The sequence below is a fragment of the Eleutherodactylus coqui genome, chromosome 1, assembly GCF_035609145.1.
Source record: "Eleutherodactylus coqui strain aEleCoq1 chromosome 1, aEleCoq1.hap1, whole genome shotgun sequence".
NCBI classification, from domain to species: domain Eukaryota; kingdom Metazoa; phylum Chordata; class Amphibia; order Anura; family Eleutherodactylidae; genus Eleutherodactylus; species Eleutherodactylus coqui.
In genome coordinates, this window is record NC_089837.1 from 414206445 (window position 1) to 414227315 (window position 20871).

Genomic DNA, 20871 nt, shown 5'->3' on the forward strand with positions numbered 1-20871 from the left:
ACACTTCCACTGTTAGAAATGGTTTTTGTAAATGTAAGGTTAGGCTTTTTGCCCTTTTCTGCTTCACTACTTCACTTACTTTGGTCAAATGCTCTTTCTACTGCAGAGCCTGAGGCAGGGGCGTAACTATAGAGGATGCGGTTGCACCCGGGCCCAGGAGCCTTAGGGGGCCCATAAGGCCTCTCTTCTCCATATGGGAACCCAGTACTATAAGTAAAGCATTATAGTTGGGGGCCCTGTTCCAAGTTTTGCATCGGGGCCCGGGAGCTTCAAGTTACGCCTCTGGCCTGAGGAGACAGTGTACTGCTGTAACACCACTAACGCATCTCAAGTTAGTGGGTTACTGCTGTAAAGAGTCGCAGCTCAGTGAGACTTGGCTTCGCTATTTACATATTAAAGCATGCATGCCTTCCTATGGAGTGTAAGCACCTAATTACCAGTTTGCTTAGTAAAGCATATTTTTATAAAAAAATAATTCTGTCTTCGTCTCTATGTGTCACTGCAGCGCCATCTTGAACCTGTATAGCACCACTAACCGCCACCCAGGCAGCAAAATCCCCAGCTTGCTCAGTCCTTGTTTCTGTGTCAGCTCAGATCACTACGCAGCAGAAGATTGTCATTTTTATAGTCAGACCATCAACCAATCAACAAGTGTCTAATGAGCATAATCAGTTCCATTGGGCCCAAAATTTTTGGTGCAATTTGTGGTACATGTTTTACATTACACCCTTCTTACAGTATGACACAGGGGTTCTTTGTAATGCAGTTTAAATCACTGTGTCATGCACCACCCCTTCTAGTTTTGCTGTAATGTCTTCCAGCACTGGATAGCAATGAAGCTACAAGTGTAGTTACCATACAGGGCCAGAGAGTAGTCAGGGGGAAGCCAGAGGTCGGTATCAGGTGGTCTCAGGTTCACAGTACAATGAAAGAGGCAGGTATTATTGTTGGGAGGAAAGCCAGAGGTCAGTATTAGGTGGTCTCAGGTCGGCAGTACAATGGAGGGGAGGAGCTTGATCACGGCTGAAGCACAATAATCACCCAAGTAGCTGGCGGAAGGGCCAGGTTTTTACAGAAAGTCCTAATAGGAAACAAGGTAGAGCCAGGACAGGGAGGCAGGAACTAGGCTAACAGGAACATAGAACAAGGCCAAGTTCGGCTATGATGCTTTCTCAGCAAGCTGGATAGCTCACTGGGGAGAGCCACTGTCCGGAGCATGGGAATTCCCAGGTTTGAGTCCCAATACTATTTGCACTAGCCATCACACAGTGTATCATATGTTCCACTTCCAATGGACTCATATTAAAATGGCAAAATAGTAGGTTGCTTATTTGTGAACTACTATGGAATGAATCTTAGTGTCCTCTTTAGTGGATCAGAGACAAAGCAGATCTTTAATTTTTCCTCTTTTCTACTTTGTACAAATGCAAGGCATTTATTATTGATATTCCAGTGACAAGACATAATAAATAATTTCCACCACTTTTGGTTTATACATACTCTGAAAAATGATAACAAGACCCAAAACACTGAGTGGTGCCCCCTGTACTCATTGCTCACCATACGGTATCCCTTCAGTGCTGAACAAATACAACCTCAAGCTAAGAACAATAACAAGTAGTAAAATAACCGCCTGCCATATGTTCCACAGAATTTCATAGTGAGTATAAGCACTTGTATCTATGACTTATGTTCAATTGCATTTCTGAAAGTAAGTTCTCTACCTAAATGAATATATAAACAACATAATTTTAATATCTTTCTTTGTATATTTTAAATAACAGGGGGTGGGGAAGACCTGGGTGGACTCAGACTTCAAAGCGGGATTTCAGAAAGTAAAATTTTAATGGACTCAGAAGGAGGGTAGGAAGAATCCAATGGATGGATGTTGTTAAGGAAGGATGGGGAATTTTGCAAAATTAGATTCTCAAAGCACAATCATTAACAATCCCTAAAAGAAGGAAGAATGGGAAGCATTTGAAGAGACCAGGATGGATGAACACAGAACTTGTAGACATGTTAAAAGGGAAGAAAAATATGTTTATCAAATGGAAAGAGGGGGTAATATCTATAGAAAAATATAATGCGGTCTGCAGAAGCTGTAAGGCAAGTGTCAGAAAAGGTAAAGCTAATAATGAATTGAGACTTGCAATAGAGGGCAAATCGATACAAAAGGATTTGGAGGTGTGTCAAAATCAAAAGGATAGTCAAAGATGAAAATTGGGAATTGGTTAAGAATGATGTTGAGAAGGCTGAACTTTTAAATTCCTATTTTGTGTCTGTTTTCTCCCAGAAAGTAGATGGAACATCAGCTGATCTTTACTGTGCTATTGGGGGAATAAAAGAATGCAGGCTTTCTATAAGCAGAGAGATGGTGAGGGAACACTTAGCTAACTTAAATGAATTCAAGTCTCAAGGTCCAGACAAATTACATCCTAGGATACTAAAGGAAGCAGTGGAGGTAATTGCTGAACCACTCACCATAAAATTGGGAAATTCCTGGAGAAGAAAAGTCCCAGAAGATTGGAAGAGGCAAATGTTGTCCCTATCTTCAAAAAGGAGAAGGTAGATGCAGACATCCATGTCTCCGTACGGGTGGCTTGAACTGCGGATGCTTCCACAATTCAAACCTGCCCGTGGATATGGGCCCTTATGGAAAGATTTCTACCTTATTCGTGTTCTGATGAATAATAATTAGGTCAAATTTGTATTTGAAAACAGTTTTTTAAAGGAACGTTTATTGGGTATTCTCATACAATATAATACAAATATGGAATATATAATACAAAGGAAGAGACATCAGCAGTATTTTGTAAATTACAGTCAGCAGAACTTTTAAATTCTTTTTGTACTTTATGGTTAGATATACCCTTTTATTTATTTCCTCCTCCCTTTCCCTTTCCCCCAAAGAACAGATCCCAAGATTCCCAACCTGGGAAAGCGTAGTAATTAAACATAAAAAGAAAAGCTTTACCCACAACTGTCATCACAATAGGCATTTAGTATCCTCGCGTACAGTGAGTAGTAAGAAAGGAAAGACCTTCAAACGTCCCCCTGGCTGAGAAGTTAGTCAGATACGTGAAAACATTTTTTATTGATCAAAAGACTGTGTGCTTATGAACTGGTTTATGTTTAACCCTCTATAACAGCGGTTCCCAAACTGTACTCCATGGTGCCCTTGGGGCTCTGCGAGCGACAGTCAGGGGTTTATGACTGAGCCGTGGTGGTGAACCTATGGCATGCATACCGGGGAGAGCACACAGAGGCCTCTTTGCTGGCATATGTGCCGACAGCCGCTCACCATGGTTGTCATTACCGGCAGCTCCATGGCCGATAATCATGCAGCGACGCTGATCCTGATGCATGGTCTGACATCACTGTGCACCTGGGGTCCTCCTCCCCTGAGCCCTCTCTCTTCCTTAGTTCCGCAGGAGAGGACAAGGGTGGAAACGTTACAGGCTCACACATCAGTGCGCACCCGGGAACAGCGCCGAGAAGAGGAGGAGCATCGCTGAGTACAAGGAGGAGGTAAGTATATGGGTTAGGGGGCTATTATTACTGGGGCTACCTACTGTGGGGTTAATAGTATTACTGGGGCTACTGTGGGGTTAATATTACTAAGTCTATTGTGGGCTTAATATTACTACCGGGCTACTGTGGGGTCTCGCTTTGGGGCTCCACGAGAAACGTTTGCTTCAAAAAGGGCTCCATGGCTGAAAAAGTTTGGGAACCACTGCTCTAAAGGTAGATCAGCAGAAAATACATGGAAGTGATGGACATTTATTCATATATCTCATTACTTTTGTAACAATGTAGACAGAAGACAATCCCTCACATCGGTCAGTGTTCCCAGTGTTGCTCACAATCTAACTTTCCGATCTCTCTCATTCATCAGGTTCAATTTAAGTGGAAGTCAAACTAATAGAATATGGCAAGAGAGCAGAGCTAGAGGAAACCCAAACAAGCACAAAGATCACATACAAACTTCATAGAGATGTTTCCTTGGTCTATCTAACCCCAGGTGCCAGTGGTTTTGGTGTAACTGAACAGTTGTGTACAAATGGATGATTAATCTCATAACCCAGGAAGATGTAATGATCTGCTGATATACATTTTGTAAATCTAGAGCTAACGTTTGATACATTTTATGCAATGGCACATGTGCTTATCAACAACGTGGCTGCTATGGCTTGTGTTTAGGAAACTTCAGAGCCCTTTACTGCATTTGGCCCTTGACTTATGTCATATATAATAACATTTTAATGTTAATGCAATAGAATACAAATCCATATGCATTGCTGGCAAATATTAATTACACTGAATGGCTACATTATTACAGACACCTTCCCTTTCATAATTAGAGCTCCTCTATATGGAGATTAGACATGCCATCCCAGAGTGCAGCATCAAATCAAGTTTTCTGTGGATCAGTTTCAGTGTGATTCCACATCAGAATTGGAAAATCAAGTGAACTTACTGACTTCAAATTTGGCATGGTCATCTGTGCTAGACTAGCCAGGACAAGTATGTCGTGGACTGCCAAAATTGTAGGGTTTTCTCATGCAACAGTATTGAGAGTATACTAAGAATGGTATGATGAAGGAAAAACATTAAAGGAAAGGGGATCCTAGCATGTAAACAACTCGTCAACAAAAGGGGTCAGAGGAGGATGCCAAGAATCGTTCTGATGAACAGGCAGTGCATAGTCAAGCAAATTGCAGCCAAACACGATGCTGGTGCTACAACTAATTCCTTAGCACAAATGGCCTTTTAACAGCAGACAATCAGTTCAAGTGGCATTGGTGTTTAAGAGAAACAGAAAGACAAGACTCCAATGAGCAAAAGTACACAAAAATTGGATCCCTGAGCGGTAAAAATATTGCATGTTCGGATAAATCCATTGTTGCACCATGTTAATGGGAAGGTCAAAAATTGGCACAAGCAGCATGAATCGATGAACCCTTCCTGTTAGCTGCTCAGAGCATGTCAGTACCTCCATCTAATTAGCGACAACTGCTAGATGTTGTCCTGTATATACAGTATACATTACAGTTTACATTGCTTTCATTGCATCACTTGTTCAGGAGCCATTGTTTTTAACAAATGATCCATTTCTAACAGGTCCTAATGGATCCTATTGACCTACTATGGATTCATCAGATTTTCTTGAGGAGAGCAAAAAGAAGCAAGAAAAGTGTGATTGGAGCTTTATATCATCCAAGACTGGATTCGCACAGCCATAAGACAGCCACAATACACAGACCTCCCGGGGTTCTACTGAACTTACTGTAGATCATGATAGAACACTAGGGTTCAGTAAAACTGCGGTCCAGCCACATATGACTGGTATTGCAAGACCGCGGAGGAAAAACTAAGACATAAAATATTCATCATTTCTCTGATCTTTCAAGGCTGCACCTGTATTTTCTCACAATGTGTTTCATGTTCTATTTATTGATTGTGTGAATCCTTTTCAAAGCTTTTATCTCTCCGTATGTTTTTAGTAAATGAAATGTAAATAATTTTGCAGATTCTTTGGCTTTTATTCATTCGTTCGTATTGAAACTATCTCTTTAGTGTTTTTCTACTTGCTCATTCAGTTTGTTTTTCTATAAAAAAGCAGATTGCCACATAACGTAACATCGTATACTTAATAGTTTTAGGCTAATAAGGTACTTTTGTCTTTAATTTGCAGATCTCGGTAAGGTGTAGCGAGCCAATCACAATATCATATGAATATTTCAGACATTACCATTGTTGTCTTTCATCCAGCTTCTATGAGATGTGTATGCAATGTACATCTGATTCTTCCACCCTCATGTTTGTTTATTCAAGTCTCCTGCCTTGCACTATGATTGTGTCTCAAGCCTGGACTAAATTAATGTTCTCGAATCAAAACATCCTTGATGTGCAGAAACATGTTTTTTTGGACACTGCCTAGAGAATAAAAGGTAAACTAAAAAAATGGCTAATGGAAGCGCTCTAAGACATTTCTCAAAACAAAACATATTAACCCCACTCTCTGCTGTCAGAACAGCCAGTGCTCCACAAAGGCAATGTCTTGGAAATGTTGTTAAGTTGACAAGGGTTAAATTAAAGGGCAGTCACAAGTCAAAAGAACCCAGGGAGCATCCAAGGTGAAAAAGCACATGTGGTGCAACCCTTTCAGCGTTTGAAACTATTTTTGGAATTGCTCCCAATGTTTTGTTCACACCAGCGGGTGGTTTAAGAGATAATCCCAGAGAGATTCAGGGGCCGATGTTCAAAAACCAGTTGGTTGTTTGTGTAACTTTTTGTCAGAGTTCAAAGTGAAGTTCTGTCAGTGGCATATTGTACCCTGCAGACAGTCCACCTATGATTGAGCACCATGCTTTACAATTAATGTAGCATGTGATTTAAGAGGTAAGAAGTATGTATTTTATTAGCCATCAACTAATCCAACAAGTCTCTTTGCAGGTGTCTCAGATCTGGCTATTGGCTTCAATTTATATATACAGGCATAAGGAAAACTAAGTACACCCTCTTTGAAGCCTATGGTTTTACGTATTAGGACATAATTTTAAAAAAATTCTGGTCCTTAGAAGGTCTTAAAATTATGTAAATACAACCTCAGATGAACAAAACTTGATATATGCCTTTGTGTTGTTATTTGACCAAATCTAGGCCAAAATTCAGAAGCGCGGTGTGAGAAATTAAGTAGACCCTTTCTGCCTCCATAGGCATGAAGAGGGTAGTCAGTAGCCAGGTACTGCAAATCAAATTTCCTTAATCAATTGATCATTAGCAAGTGTGATCACCTCTATAAAAGGAGAAGTTTGCTGATCTGGAGCATTCAGGCGTGTGTTAACACAATGCCAAGGAGGAAAGACAATAGCAATGATCTGAAAGAAGCAATTATTAGTGTCTATCAATCTAAGAAGGGTTATAAGGCTATTTGAAAGAATTTGTAGTCCATCATTCATCAGTGAGAAAGATTATTCACAAGTGAAAACCATTCAGGATAGTTGACAATCTTTCCAGGAGTGAACATCCCAGCAAATTCATTCCAAAGTCAGACCGTGCAATGCTCAGAGAAATTGCAAAAAACCCAAAAGCTACATCTCAGACTCCAAAGGCCTCAGTTATCATTTTAAAAGTTCTAGTTCTTGACAATAGAATAAAAAAATTACTGAACAAGTATAGATGGTTTGAAAGTGTTGACAAGAGAAATACTCTTCTTTCTAAAAAAAAAAAACAGGGCAGCACAGCTCAAGTTTGCAATGTTGCATCTGAACAAACCAAAAGACTTCTGGAACAATGCCCATTGGGCAGATGAGACCAAAGTGGAGATATCTGACCACAAAACACAGCATATCAGTGTAACATCCCAGAGGGATGACCCTGGGCACCTGGCTAACATGAAGAGCTAGGAGGGATGAGTGTTGGCTTGTCATGGCAGCACTTACGAGGCTCTGGTCCCGGAGGGATGACACGCAGCCAAGGCCAGAGTAGGATCTCAGGCCAGCTTCGACACCCCTATGATGGGGAATGCCAATTAACAGGTTGATGGGGGCAGTAGTACTTATCACTTATGACGCCACTGTTCCCACACACCAGCATGCTACGCGGTGGAGAAAAGAACACAGAGACTTGTGTATAGTACCTAGGGTCCCCAGGAATGGTTAGAGCCCGGTATAACTTTTACTGAATAATAAACTTGTACAACAGGTATTCAAAGCAATGCAGGTACAGTTCTCTTAAGTCACAGGAGGTTAGAGCACAGAGTTAGGCAGGATACACAGGATGAAAACCGGTCCTACAGCCCACATTATCTGTATGACACTGCTCCTGGACTGGGAGCACTCCAGAGGAGGAAGGGGGTAATGGTCACTCCGCAGACTCTCTGGCAGACAATTATTGACAGGAAGGTTTAAACAGTAAATATACTGCATGGCAGGTGCGTGGGCGTAACTCAGTAAAGTACCTTTGTGCGGTGATCTTGACGCTTGACGGTGATATGAGTTCTGACACTTATCGTTTCTAACTATGATGCTTATATATAGACAGGGAACACTACAAAGCTGCTTTAGAATGTAATATATCTAGATGATTCATATTTTGGGTTGACTTCTTACTAATTAAATATCTGACCAAATAGGTATTCAAAAGTCTTAAAGTACTAGATTGATTCCTCTGTAGTCTAATACTGCAAGACTATGAATGCCTAGAGCAGATATGCTAAGAAGCCAAATAGTTGAGACACTGATTTATGGATATATGAATCTTTGAGCAGAAATTGTCTCAAATGGCCCCTTTTGTATGTACAAGTAATACAGACCAGTAGACACTGTCTGTGCTGCTGAATGTTTCCTCCATGGAGGCATATGAAATGAAAAGGGGTTGGACAATCATGTAGAGAATTACCAAAATATGCCTGTTTTCTCCCAGAAACAGGACCACATACATTCATGGGTTGTATGGTACTGCAGGTCTGCTCCACTGAAGTGCGTGGTGCATAACACACAAGCTATGGACAGTTATTGCAATGTTTTTGCAAGAAAACAGCCAGCCAATGATGTTTAATCTTAAACAAGAAGTGTTCCAATCTAGTAGAGATGAAATGCAGATTAGCAAATAGCTTCAATAAAACAATATAAATGGGAGATGACACAATCACATGGATTGGAGAGTAGGAGGGGATACTGCTCATGGCTTCATGTATTTATTGCTCTTATCAAGGCACACCACCTGCAAATCAGGAAAATGATTTTGTTTTTGCCTGATCTCACCCATGTTGGATAAAGTGGGAAAAACTTCAAACTGACTGCCTATTTACCCAGCTGTAAGCAATAATTCACAATAGACACATTAATATCAAAGTGGTTTTCTGAGACTTAAAAACAAAACATGAGTTATCATAAAAAATAAGCACTACTTGCCCATGAAATGTCCTAGCTTGGGACATACATGAGTGGGATTTGTTCACCAGTTTTCTCAATTTGCCCAAAATAAGTATGGGACCAGGTGTGCATCAACTTCAACTTGGTCCCTTACTATTGCTAGTAGCTAAGTTGTGTTGTAGGCAACCATAACAGGCAAAAGAAGCTTAAAGGGTGTTTCCTTGACTAAAAAAATATAGGTAGAGAAAGGGCTAAAATAAAAAATAAGCACTACACACCCGTTCCCCAGTGTTCAACAGCTGTCCTTGTCCTCACCTTTCCAATGCCAGAAGCTCCTGCATTGATTGCATGAGCACCGTAGCCAATTCCTGGCTTCAGAAGTAAACAGTTTGATACCATGTTAGCCAGTAGAGCAACATGTGATTTTTCTCAGTAAGAGAAACCAAGTAATTTTGTAGACATGATGTTATATCAAGCTTTCAAACCTACTTGTGGCTCTTCCTCAGGTTTAAGTCAATCCTCATTAAGCCTGTGGAAGAACCCTTAGTAGGTTGGAAAGGGTGCTATAACATCATGTATTTTGTTAGCTATTAAAAGGTATCATATCGTCCAAGCGGCCAGGCAGGTCATCCCAAGATTCTGACGTTCCACCTGGGTGGAAGCGGTCAATACGCTTGCAAGATTCGAGGAGATGAGGGCGGAGAAAGACATAGCCATTGAGGGGTTCTATGCAATTTGGCAGCCCTGGCTGGATTTCAGGATTTCCCCCAGAGTTAATGAGTGGGTAGATCAGAGGTCAATCAGGACATAGGTTCGTTGTCCTCCCTCATCTCCTCGGAAGCTAGGGGGGTGTGCCAACCCTCCCTTTGGCTGGAGCCGTGCGGTAGGACCATCTCCCTTGACACACTTGAATTGCAGGTTTTTTCTTTCCCGGTATGGTTTTTGCTGTATGCATGCAGGATTATATGGCTACGCCAAAGACTTATCCCCTGTCCACGTGTCCCCCAATTCCAGCCCCTAATTACCCTATCCATACTCTAATGAGTACCCCCTTTATGAACTCTTTCTGTTTGTCTCTCTGTTCTAATTTTGTCTTTTATTTTATGGCTGGTTAGATTTTTGTTTTCTTTCTTTTCAGAGTAAAATTGGGCAGAGATTTACGAGCAGTAGGCTCCATGGTCAAGAGCCGGAGGATTGTGAAAGTCAGTGCATTGTAAGATGCATATGTATTATTGATGTAAAACAGCTCGGAATGCATTATGTATCCTGCTCTCTCTGTCCCAATAAAAACTATTTGAATGAAAATTTATCATATAGACAAGATTACTTGGTTTCTCTTACTGAGAACAATCACATTTGGGTTCAGAAGTCACATGCTGTTCATCATAGTATCATATGGCAATATCTTATTTAGAAAAAAATGAGAAAACTGACAGACAAATGTCATTCATGTTGCCTCATCCTATATATTTAATACCAAGAGATAAAATTAAGGTAGAATGGGCAGACTTGGAAAAAAAAGTATTCTCCTTAGCACAAATGAAATAATATACCATTTTTGTGCTGAAAAAGCCCCCCTCGGCTTATACTCGAGTCAGGGAAGGGTTAAAAAAAACCCCACCATACTCACCTCCCAGCCAGCCTCTGTGTTCCCGGCGGCGATGCTGTAAGCTGCTTGAATTCTCCCTGCTGTCATCCCCCGCTGTACTCTCTGCTCGGCTCTGTCATCCCCCGCTGCCAACGCTGTGATTGGATTGAGCGCCAGCCAATCACAGCTGGAGCTCGATCATTTACAGCCAATCAGTGAATGACATTCACTGATTGGCTGTGAATGATCGAGCGCTGGTTGTGATTGGCTGGCACTCGATCCAATCACAGTGCTAACTTACACAGTACTGACAGATGACAGAGCCGAGCAGAGAGGACAGCGGGGAGAATTCAAGCAGCTTGCTGCACAGACACAGATCCCGGCTGGGAGGTGAGTATGGGGGGGGGGGGGTTTACTCAGTATATATTCGAGTATAGCTAGACTAATACTCGAGTCAATAAGTTTAACCAGTTTTTTGTGGTAAAACTTATTGACTTGGCTTATACTCGGGTTGGCTAATACTCGAGTATATACGGTATATTAATATGATTATAATTATTATGTTTTCTGAGTTGCATATAAATAGACCAAACAAATAAGCCAGAACATATCTTTTACTACAGGGCTTTTTTTAACTTTTGTTTAGGTGCTTATCTTAGTGATAGTCAGCATTTTAAACATTTTTAATAGGAATGATGTCTATTACTAAACTAACTATAGGTTTTGAATTATGTAATTGGTTAATATTGATATTACCACATAAAGTACGTTGCTGACTACACTTGACGGGTTTTTAAATCTTTGTAGGGAACATTTTGCTGGCTGGAAACCATTGATCTTTTGTACTGTAGTAGACACATTAATGTTATATTTTCTTAAGAACATAATGGTGAGCAGATCTTCAGTCCTTTCCACATATAATCCCTAGTCAATGATCGCATTAAAGGCTATACTGTCGGATCCTGTCCATTGCTCCTTGTGTTGTCTCCTACAGAATGAACTAATAGCCACACTAACTAAAGCATGTCATTCTAAAAAAGAAAAAAAAGGAAACTAAAAAGTAATTACAACTTGGCTTCTGAAAAGAAGAGAAAGAATGTTCGATTACAGAACCACAAGTGCCACAAAAAGACAATGAAGTGTAAACTACAGATCCACATTCAGCCTCCATTGCCTTATAAGCAGTAAACACAGATATTTAACAGATATTCTGCCCATTAGTGAATAGCCAGTGAAGAGAATTTTCAGTGTTTTGCTTATCGTTTTTCATTACTAAAAAAGGTTAATGGAGCACATGATCCACACTTGAATACAAATGTTCATCACCATCTATTATCTCTGACGTGCCATACCATGACCATGCAGTTCATCACTGGCCAGAGCAATGGTGCCAGTAAGTATGGCAGGTGAGCAATGAGGTTAGTGATCATCACTGCTTGCATGTACACAAAGACAATGGGAGCATCGGCGATGAAGCGGAGGGTGATTCAACCGCAGATTCTTCTTTTACTGCATTATTTGCTGACATTTTTTTGGACTTTGTCACTCAAAGATGGTTTTAAGTTATTTTTCCTTTGGTAACCACTGGTGTAATTTACGGATGTTATTTTAAAGTCTGTTGGGGTTATATATAGTATAAATATCTGACAACATCTTTTCTAGAACTAATGAACAAAACATAAATATTTAAATTGGTATTTTTGGTTGGCTGAAATGTACATTATAAAAAGTAGCCCTAGTTGAGAAGATATTAAAGAAAACATTTTAGTTTGACGTGTTATTGAGGATATCTATGACTGAAGAAACTATCTGCTTTTTTAGAACAAAGCATGAAACAATCACATGTATTGCAGAACAATCACATGTATTGTAGCTCAGGTAATGGTAGACTTGTATTCCCAGTGTCTTTCTAACTACTATGAGAGTATGTTCTGATGATGGAAACCTGGATGGAGCTTAATACATATATCTTACATATTTAAAGGGAACCCATCACATTACCAAAGCACTATACACTAAGTTATGGGGACATGCCACAGCATTATAATTGGGTTGAGGTCCGAACTTTGACCAGGCCTTTGCAACATCTTGATTCTCTTTTTCAGCCAATCTGTTGTAGATTTGCTTGTGCTCTTCGAATCATTGTAATTGTCATGTTGCATGATCCAGTTTTGGTCAGGCTTTTACATAGATGGCCTCATATTTATTTCTAGAATATTTTGGTATACGGAGTAGTTGATGGTCAACTCAATGCCTGAAAAGAGCCCAGGTGCTGTGGCTGCAAAACAAGCCCAAATCATCACCCCTGTATGTGTACAGGTATAGGTGTGGCTGACCAATGATAGCAGTATAGGGCCAAGCTATCATATTAATGATTGTTCCTCCCTAAACAACAGATCTTCTTACCGTGTAAACATAATGAATGAGTGTTGACCGACGTCCACATTGTTGGTTAGTTCTTGTGGCACTGGCAGAAGATCTTCCCATGTAAAAGGATCTTAATCAGGTTTAATCATGGTTGACAATTTCCCAACACCACCAACTACCTGAGCTGAACTAAAATGCATCTCAGTACCTCTCACATATTTTCACCTAGGACAATGTTCTCATGTTTCCAAATGACAGGTATGCTGTAATAGTTTGGACAAAATAGGAAACGCCTGTCAAACTAAAGTATGAATTATCCGAGTCTGGAGTCTGAAGTCCCACGCACAAAGCTTAAATGAGATATATTAATCCTGCTAGAGGCAAACATAACTGCACATTCTAAGCAAACAGTTCTGAATGTCTCGGAGATAAGTCAGAAATGACAGTTCAGTTCATTTGAACAGAAATGTCAACATTTATACATTACTAAAGACAAAAACAGCACTAATTCTGATCAGAACCGGTTCAGTTATACAAGTTAATCAAGTTTTAGGTAGCATGCATAGCCTATGCAGGGCGCGTCTAACCGTCCTCTATTTTTTCAGCTTTACTAGACAACAACAATGAATTTTGCCTAAGGTGAGTTTTGGTAGAATTATTGATAAGTCACCTGTGAGAGAGTAAAATGGTAATACTATTATGCAATTATTGCACAATGCAAGTTTCTTCTAGCCCCCCATCCTTTGCTTCTAAATATCCTCCATATGAACAGTTTATGGGGTTTTTAGTGCCACTGAAAGTATCTTAAAGGAAACCTTAAATCTCACTTGAGTTGATCTAAGAAGAGTATAGAAAGCTTTATAAACCCTGGGCTTACAACTGGATTACTCGGGGTCTCTATGATGTTACAGGTGATTCACATTTGTTTTGTTCCCACCGCGAGACACTATTTAGGTCGGCATTTTAAATAGGTAGAAACTATTTGACTGTTAGGTTTATGACAATAGACATTTTAAGTGAGTTGTAACAAAAATAACCATGGGAGGTCTCAATGAAAGAGTTATGATGTCCCAAGGTTCACATAAAGAACACAGAGACATATTCTGGAGCTGTCCCAAAATAATAAAATTAACATCAGTGTTTTGTTCTCTGTGTAATTACATTCTCATGTGGTCTGTCAAGTTTTTGTTTATATTTATTACAATCACAAAAACTTCAGTAAAATTATAACTGTCATTTTTTCAGATATTAAACATTAAAAGACATTCTGACAGGTCTAATAGTGTAAACTAGCAATTGTTTTACACTGAACGATCACTGCATTAGGAACACCTACCCAATAACAATAACAGGTTGGTTTACCTTTTTGGGTGATCACAGCTTTCAAATGTCAGGAAACAGATGCCACAAGGTGGTGAACATCCTCCATACTCAACTCAACCCATGCCTGCTGGAAAAGGTCCGCCAGTCGGTGCACATTTTGCCAATGACAGTGTGGAGAATTCATTATTGTGTTCCTCCAACAACTCCCTAGTGATCCGAGCTTGATGACACAGAGTGTTGTCCTGTTGAAAGATGGCATTGTGGTTGGGAAAGGCTTCCTGAAGATATAGGTGCAGATAGTCAGCTAACAGTTCCCTTTGGCATTCACCATTCAAGGATTGTGGCATAATGACCAATGGTCCTAGGCCATAACAGGAAAATACTCCCGAGACCATGACACTTCCTCCACTGGCCTGCTGAACTCCAACAGTGCACCCATGGGATATAGCTTCATACTTTCCATGCCAGATATGGACCTGGCCTTCCATATGATTCAGAAGGAAATGGGACTCGTCACTCCAGATGACCTTCTATCATGTGTCCAAAGTCTTTACTGGACCCATATAAAATGTTGCAGGTTATGATGCAGGATAATCAGGGGCACCCTTATTGGTCTGCAGTAGAGATGAGCGAGCATACTCGGAAAAGCACTACTCGCTCGAGTAATTTGCTTTATCCGAGTATCGCTGTGCTCGTCCCTGAAGATTCGGGTGCCGCTGCGGCTGACAGGTGAGTCGCAGCGGGGAGCAGGGGAGAGCGGGCGGGAGAGAGGGAGAGAAAGATCTCCCCTCCGTTCCTCCCTGCTCTCCCCTGCAGCTCCCCGCTCCGTGCCGGCACCCGAATCTTCAGGGACGAGCACAGCGATACTCGGATAAAGCAAATTACTCGAGCGAGTAGTGCTTTTCCGAGTACGCTCACTCATCTCTAGTCTGCAGCTATTGAACCCCAGCCAGTGTAAGGTATGCTGCTAGGTGGAAATTTGTCTGAATTCTCTGCTGTTGTACTGTTGGGTCAGTTGGTGCACTATGGTGGATCATTGCTGAGATACCAGATGTGTCACCCAATGCTTGTCTAGGATCCACCTCACATGGTTTGGCGCTGTGTGATCTTCTGTCAGATGTCTATCAATGCATCAATCAGTCTTGGTACACTCTTGATACTATGATTTGGGAGCAGCCAACAAGTACGACTGTTTCATAAATGCTGGCACCACACCTCTGGACACCAACACTCTGCCTGCGGTCATAGTCACTCAAGTTACCACATTTACACTTCCAAGTGTTGCCTCCTGCTGCAGAGAAAAGAGGTCAGCACATTATAACACGGCCATCATGTGCTACCGCAATACTAATCACAAGATGCCATGAGTCAGCTGTTCTTAATGCAGTGATATACATTGTATTTGGACATTACCTAGTCTTCTAAGGAGAGCCACACTTGGGTGTTAGGCCCTGGTGCTCTAGCTAAGCAAAGGGGGGACCCCTTTTTAACACATATATATGGTCTGTTAGCATTTGAGGACATGGGTTCTTCTGAGCAGATCATCTATTTGAGTAAGGTTTCTAAAGGATTCCTTTGCTTTGTATAACTTGGCGTAAAGTCTTGCTGGGATAAGTTATGGCTTCGGTGTTATTGATCCACTATTTCAGATAGGGATAAAAAGTGAAAAGTTTATGAACTCCTCAGATTTGAGAAATGCTTTCTAACTATAACATCTGGCTACAGAAGATTCCACTGACAGCTGCAATTACTGTTTTAAATATTCATTAGGGATTTTAGTTTTAACTGCTGTAGACCTGGCTTGGACATGTTTTTTCTTATAAAATAGATTGTTGTTTGCTACTATTTGCAAGACATAACATTTATTTCTCATGAGGAATGCAAGTCAAATATTTATACCACTCTTTGTGCAGTACTGACACCCTCACCGTAAAGCAAGTTATAGGAAAAATCTTCCATACAGCTTTGTTTATTTATTAGAAAGTTTGTGGTTCTCAAACTTAAGAAGTGGGTTAATGTTACAAGCCAGCATTGAGAGTGTGTGATTATTTTTTAAAGATACACACTAAGGCTTTATTCACATGAGTGTATATACATGCCTATGTTGCTGAATTTTCACGCCCGACCAGTATACTCGACCATCTGAGGCATTGGTTTCCAATGCATTAGTTCAAAAAGGCGAAAAAACGGCACGTAAAAACGTTGCACCATAAAAAATGGAACATATGCGACCAAAATATACGCCAACGCTTATACGGTGGTTAAAACGATAGTTCTGGTTCTATCTTTTGACCGATATAAGGCGGCAGCTCCCATAGACTCCTATGGGAGCTGGGGAAAAAAGGGAGGGGGAGACATTTTAGCAGCATCCAATGCTGCAAAAAGCTTACAGGTGCCTCTATTTAGGCATTTGAAGGCATCCCGTGGACTTATGCTGAGCGAGGGATTTCCATGGTGCAACGTATTTTTTCCCTAAGAATGCTGCTTACAGTAGTGTGACTGGGCGGGATAATGCTTATTATCTGTGGCTGCAATCATGGAAAATCATCCATTCATGCGGATTTGCGTCGCGGACGAGAGAGCATAAAAAGGCATGGAGCCTTTTAACAAAACGATTATCGTTCAAAACATTGTTCAAATGACCAAAAGGGAACGATAAGTCGTTTAGTCTAAAAGCCAGCAAACGACTGAATGACAAACAAGAATTGTTAGCTTTTCATGAGACGTTCATTTTATTCAGGCATAAAAACCATTGTTGGCTAATTCACGTAGAGTTGGAAGGGACCTTCAGGGCCATCTTGTCCAACCACCTGCTCAGTGCAGGATCACTAAATCATCCTAGACAGATGTCTGTCCAGCCTTTGTTTGAAGACTTCCATGGAAGGAGAACTCGCCACCTCCCGTGGTAACCTGTTCCACTCATTGATCACCTTCACTGCCAGAAAGTTTTTTCTAATATGTAATTTTTGTCTCCTACCGGTCATGCGTACTACAAGTTCACTGTGGATTATATCAAGTCATAAATTACTGTTTATGATGGGCTTTGTTGAATTATAGTTTACCAGATCATATGAGATAGCAGTTACTAGATTATAATATTTGGAAGAAACCGTTTGAAATGTCTCCATGATGAGCCATATTCAGCTGTCCACTGGGTGTAATTAAAAACCGTCTATTTGCGTTCACCCCGGATGTAGTGCGTCTTATGCTCAGGGTGAATGTAGCACAAGCCAGGTTTAAAAGCCTAAATACACTGCAGTAGACACAGAAGTTCAATTTTAGGGTGCACCCCCCCAATTCTTGCAATACGGGCTAAATTAATTATAAGATTGGAATTATGAAGGTTTTTTCATCCTATATTGCAATTATCCACTCCTTTATTCTTACTAACCGCCCTTCTAGGGCATACTACTTTGATTCACTGCACAATATTTCAGATTCAAGCATATTTTTATTTATATATAAACCTGCAATAAAGTTAGGTTTTAGGCACTACAACCACGGCAGGGCAAATGTACGACAAGGTACAAAATACCCTAGTGACTATAGCTTACCAGAAAGGGTTTCTGAAGATTGATGCATAGCAATCAACTGAATGCTGGCCTGGCTTTAATCTATAAATGGGGTTATCTTTAACAATCCAAGGAATATTCATTGGACTACTACATTTTTCATATTTTCATATCATTATAAATACTTGGAAGCTTCTCCCTCGGTCCATAACAGTCTGGTAATTTTAGATGTAAACTGTTTGCCTTACTTGCAAAGTGCTTCAAAACATGAGAGTGCTTTATAAACTTATAATTATACTTGTAATAGAGGTGAACTGCAAGTGTCTTACAAATGCCGCCTTAGCAAGTTACACTATAATGTATTTGCAGTGTAAAGTATTGTGCCATATGTTAATGTATGGTCATGTCATGCTGTTGACGTTGTACTGTAGTGTTTAATGCAATTTACCGACAGACATCAGGCAACCCTTGGTGCTTACAGTAAGAGCTGGCAAAGGCAAACAGTTGAGTCAATGATTTTGCCATTCAACATTAGTTGATGAAACTGGATGTTATTCTGCAGAGGAGGATGTGTTAGAGAAGTCATCCTTTGGGTGCCCTGTTGATTTAGGGTGGACATTGCAGTACAAAAAGTGGTGCACCACAGTATCTGTAGGTGCAAATGAGGTGTGTCCATATGACCTTGTATATTTGGTGCCTTTGGTTACTGTGTGCACATTAAATGCAGAGACTTGAAGACCAGCGAGAGAGAGTGAAGGTCTGGGCCTAGTTGGCTACTAAGAACCATGTCGGTGGGCTGAAAGAGAAAAAGAGAAGCCCACAGAGTGACTGTGTTACCATACAGTGCGGCATGGGGTCCCGCGGTCGGCGCGCGTCGCTCCGGCGTCGGCTCCAGCAGCCTGGAGCCCTGTGTCGAGGTCATCCCAGCAGCTTGGGTTGGCCAGTGGGCGGCGGCGTGGGCGTGCCCGCCCGTAGGGTGCCGCCCGCACTCCTCTGTGCTTCTTATACAGCAGTGGGTGGAGTTGCCTCCTCCCACTCTCCGCCCCTGGGCGGAACCTTGTGGTTAAAAGACTGGCAGTGAACTGAGCTCATTGCCAGTTATTGGTTCTGCATGCACCTAGCCAGTCTGTCTGCGGTTCTCCTCAGTCAGTCCCTAGTTGTCGGTCAGCTCCCTCTGGTCCCCTGTTACTCAGTCTGTTTTAGTTGGTTCTGTTTGCCTCTAATCTAGTCTGGCCCAGTCAGCACTAGTTGCTATCCAGCACCCTGCCAGTTTGCCTGTGAGTTCCATCTCCAGCCTTGTCAGTTTGGTTGGTCTGATTCATCTGCCTCCTCTGTCAGCACTCTGTTCCCCCCATTAGGTAGGTTCCTGCTTGTCAGTCGCCAGGTCCCTAGCCAGGGCAGGGACCGCCGTCCAGTTGTCCGCCTGGGGTTAGCCAGGGCCGAGGCAAGTAGGCAGGAACAGTGGGGGTGCGGGAGATCAGGGCACCCCAACTGGCGCTCGGGGGGCAGAGTGCCGTAACATAATAACTGGCCCTTAAAAACCGTTTGTCATGGAGGCGATCAGTTCCCTCACAAACCAGCTGCAGGCCCTGGTGCCTGTGATCCAGGATTTGTCAGCCCGCATGGTGGCCCAGGAGCAGTGGGCGTTGTCGCAGGAGCAGAATGCCGTTACCAGTCCCGAACCCAAGTGCCCTCTTCCCGAGGTGTTCTCTGGGGAGAGGAACAAGTTTTTTGTTTTTCAACAGGCGTGTCGCCTGTTTTTTCGGATGCGTCCCCGCTCTTCCGGCTCGGAGGTCCAGAGGGTCGGGCTCATAATGTCCCTGCTGCGGGGCTCTGCCCAGACTTGGGCCTTTTCCATTCCCGAGGGTTCCCCCTCCCTGCATTCGGTGGACTCCTTTTTTCAGGAACTTGGGGGCATCTTCGATGAACCGGACAGAGTGGGGTTGGCGGTTTCTCGGTTGCTGGCGCTGCATCAGGGGTCGCTTTGTGTGGAGGATTATTGCTCCAATTTCAGACGCTATGCGGGTGATACTGCATGGAACGATAGTGCCCTGAAAGACGTTTTTATGCAAGGTCTCTCAGACGCGGTCAAAGAACTGTTGATCTCCCATCCCGTTCCCGGGTCCTTAAAGGAGGCTATGGAGTTAGCAGTGAAGGCAGATAGGAGGCTCAGGGCTGGGAAGCAAGATAGACCGACCCATAGAGTCAGGGAGGTCATTTGTCCTGTTCCCTCCCCGTCCGTACCAGTCTCTGTTCCCGAACCTATGGAACTGGACCCGCTGGACCCCAAGGAGCGACGCCGGATTCGGTTATTACATAATCTCTGTCTCTACTGCGGGAAAGCTGGACATCGGGTGATAACTTGCCCCTGGAGGCCTCAGCGTCCACAGTCTGAATCGGCAGAAAGACTTCCAGTCCTAGGCGACTGCAGGGAGGGTCGCCTAGGACCTCAGGTACGTCCTAGACTTCTGATACCCTGCCAGGTTAGATTCCGGAACTTCTCCCGCCTAGGGCAGGCGTTTATTGATTCCGGAGCAGCTGCTAACCTGATAAGCATGCGTCTCGTTGAGCCCCTGAGGGCTGAATTTGTGGCGCTGAAGACGCCAATTCGTTTTGCTAGCATTGATGCTACTCCTCTTGCTTCGGGCTTGGTTCGATGGAGGACCCCAGTGTTACAACTCATGGTGGGGGGTCGCCATTCGGAAGATCTATCATTCCTGGTGATGGAGAAAATGTCGGTAGACATGGTACTAGGGATGCCGTGGCTGGCGTTGCACAACCCCCAATTCGATTGGGCCACTGGGGAGCTAACCCAGTGGGGGCCGTCCTGCCATAGCCATCGCGCTCCCCCTCCCCCCTGCTCAGTCGAACAGAAGAGGTACCGGTCCTCTGGAAATCGCAAAAGGAGGGGTCGCACGGGGTGCCATAAGTCTTTGTCGAAACCTGTTGTCTCTTCGGTGATGCCCACCTCCGGTCCCCCGCCGCCCACCCTGGTCTGTGATGAAGTTGAACACAAGGCCCAGGTGGTCCTGGATTCTTGCCGGGGTCCAGGAACCGTACAATATTTGGGGGCCCGGAAGAGCTTTTTGGAGTATGATAGCTCAGATGACAGTGATTTTAAAGTTAGAGATGCCTCAGATTTTGAAGGCAGCGTCATTGGTAGCGAAGATGGGTCAAAAGACAGTGGCGAATGGTTGGACAT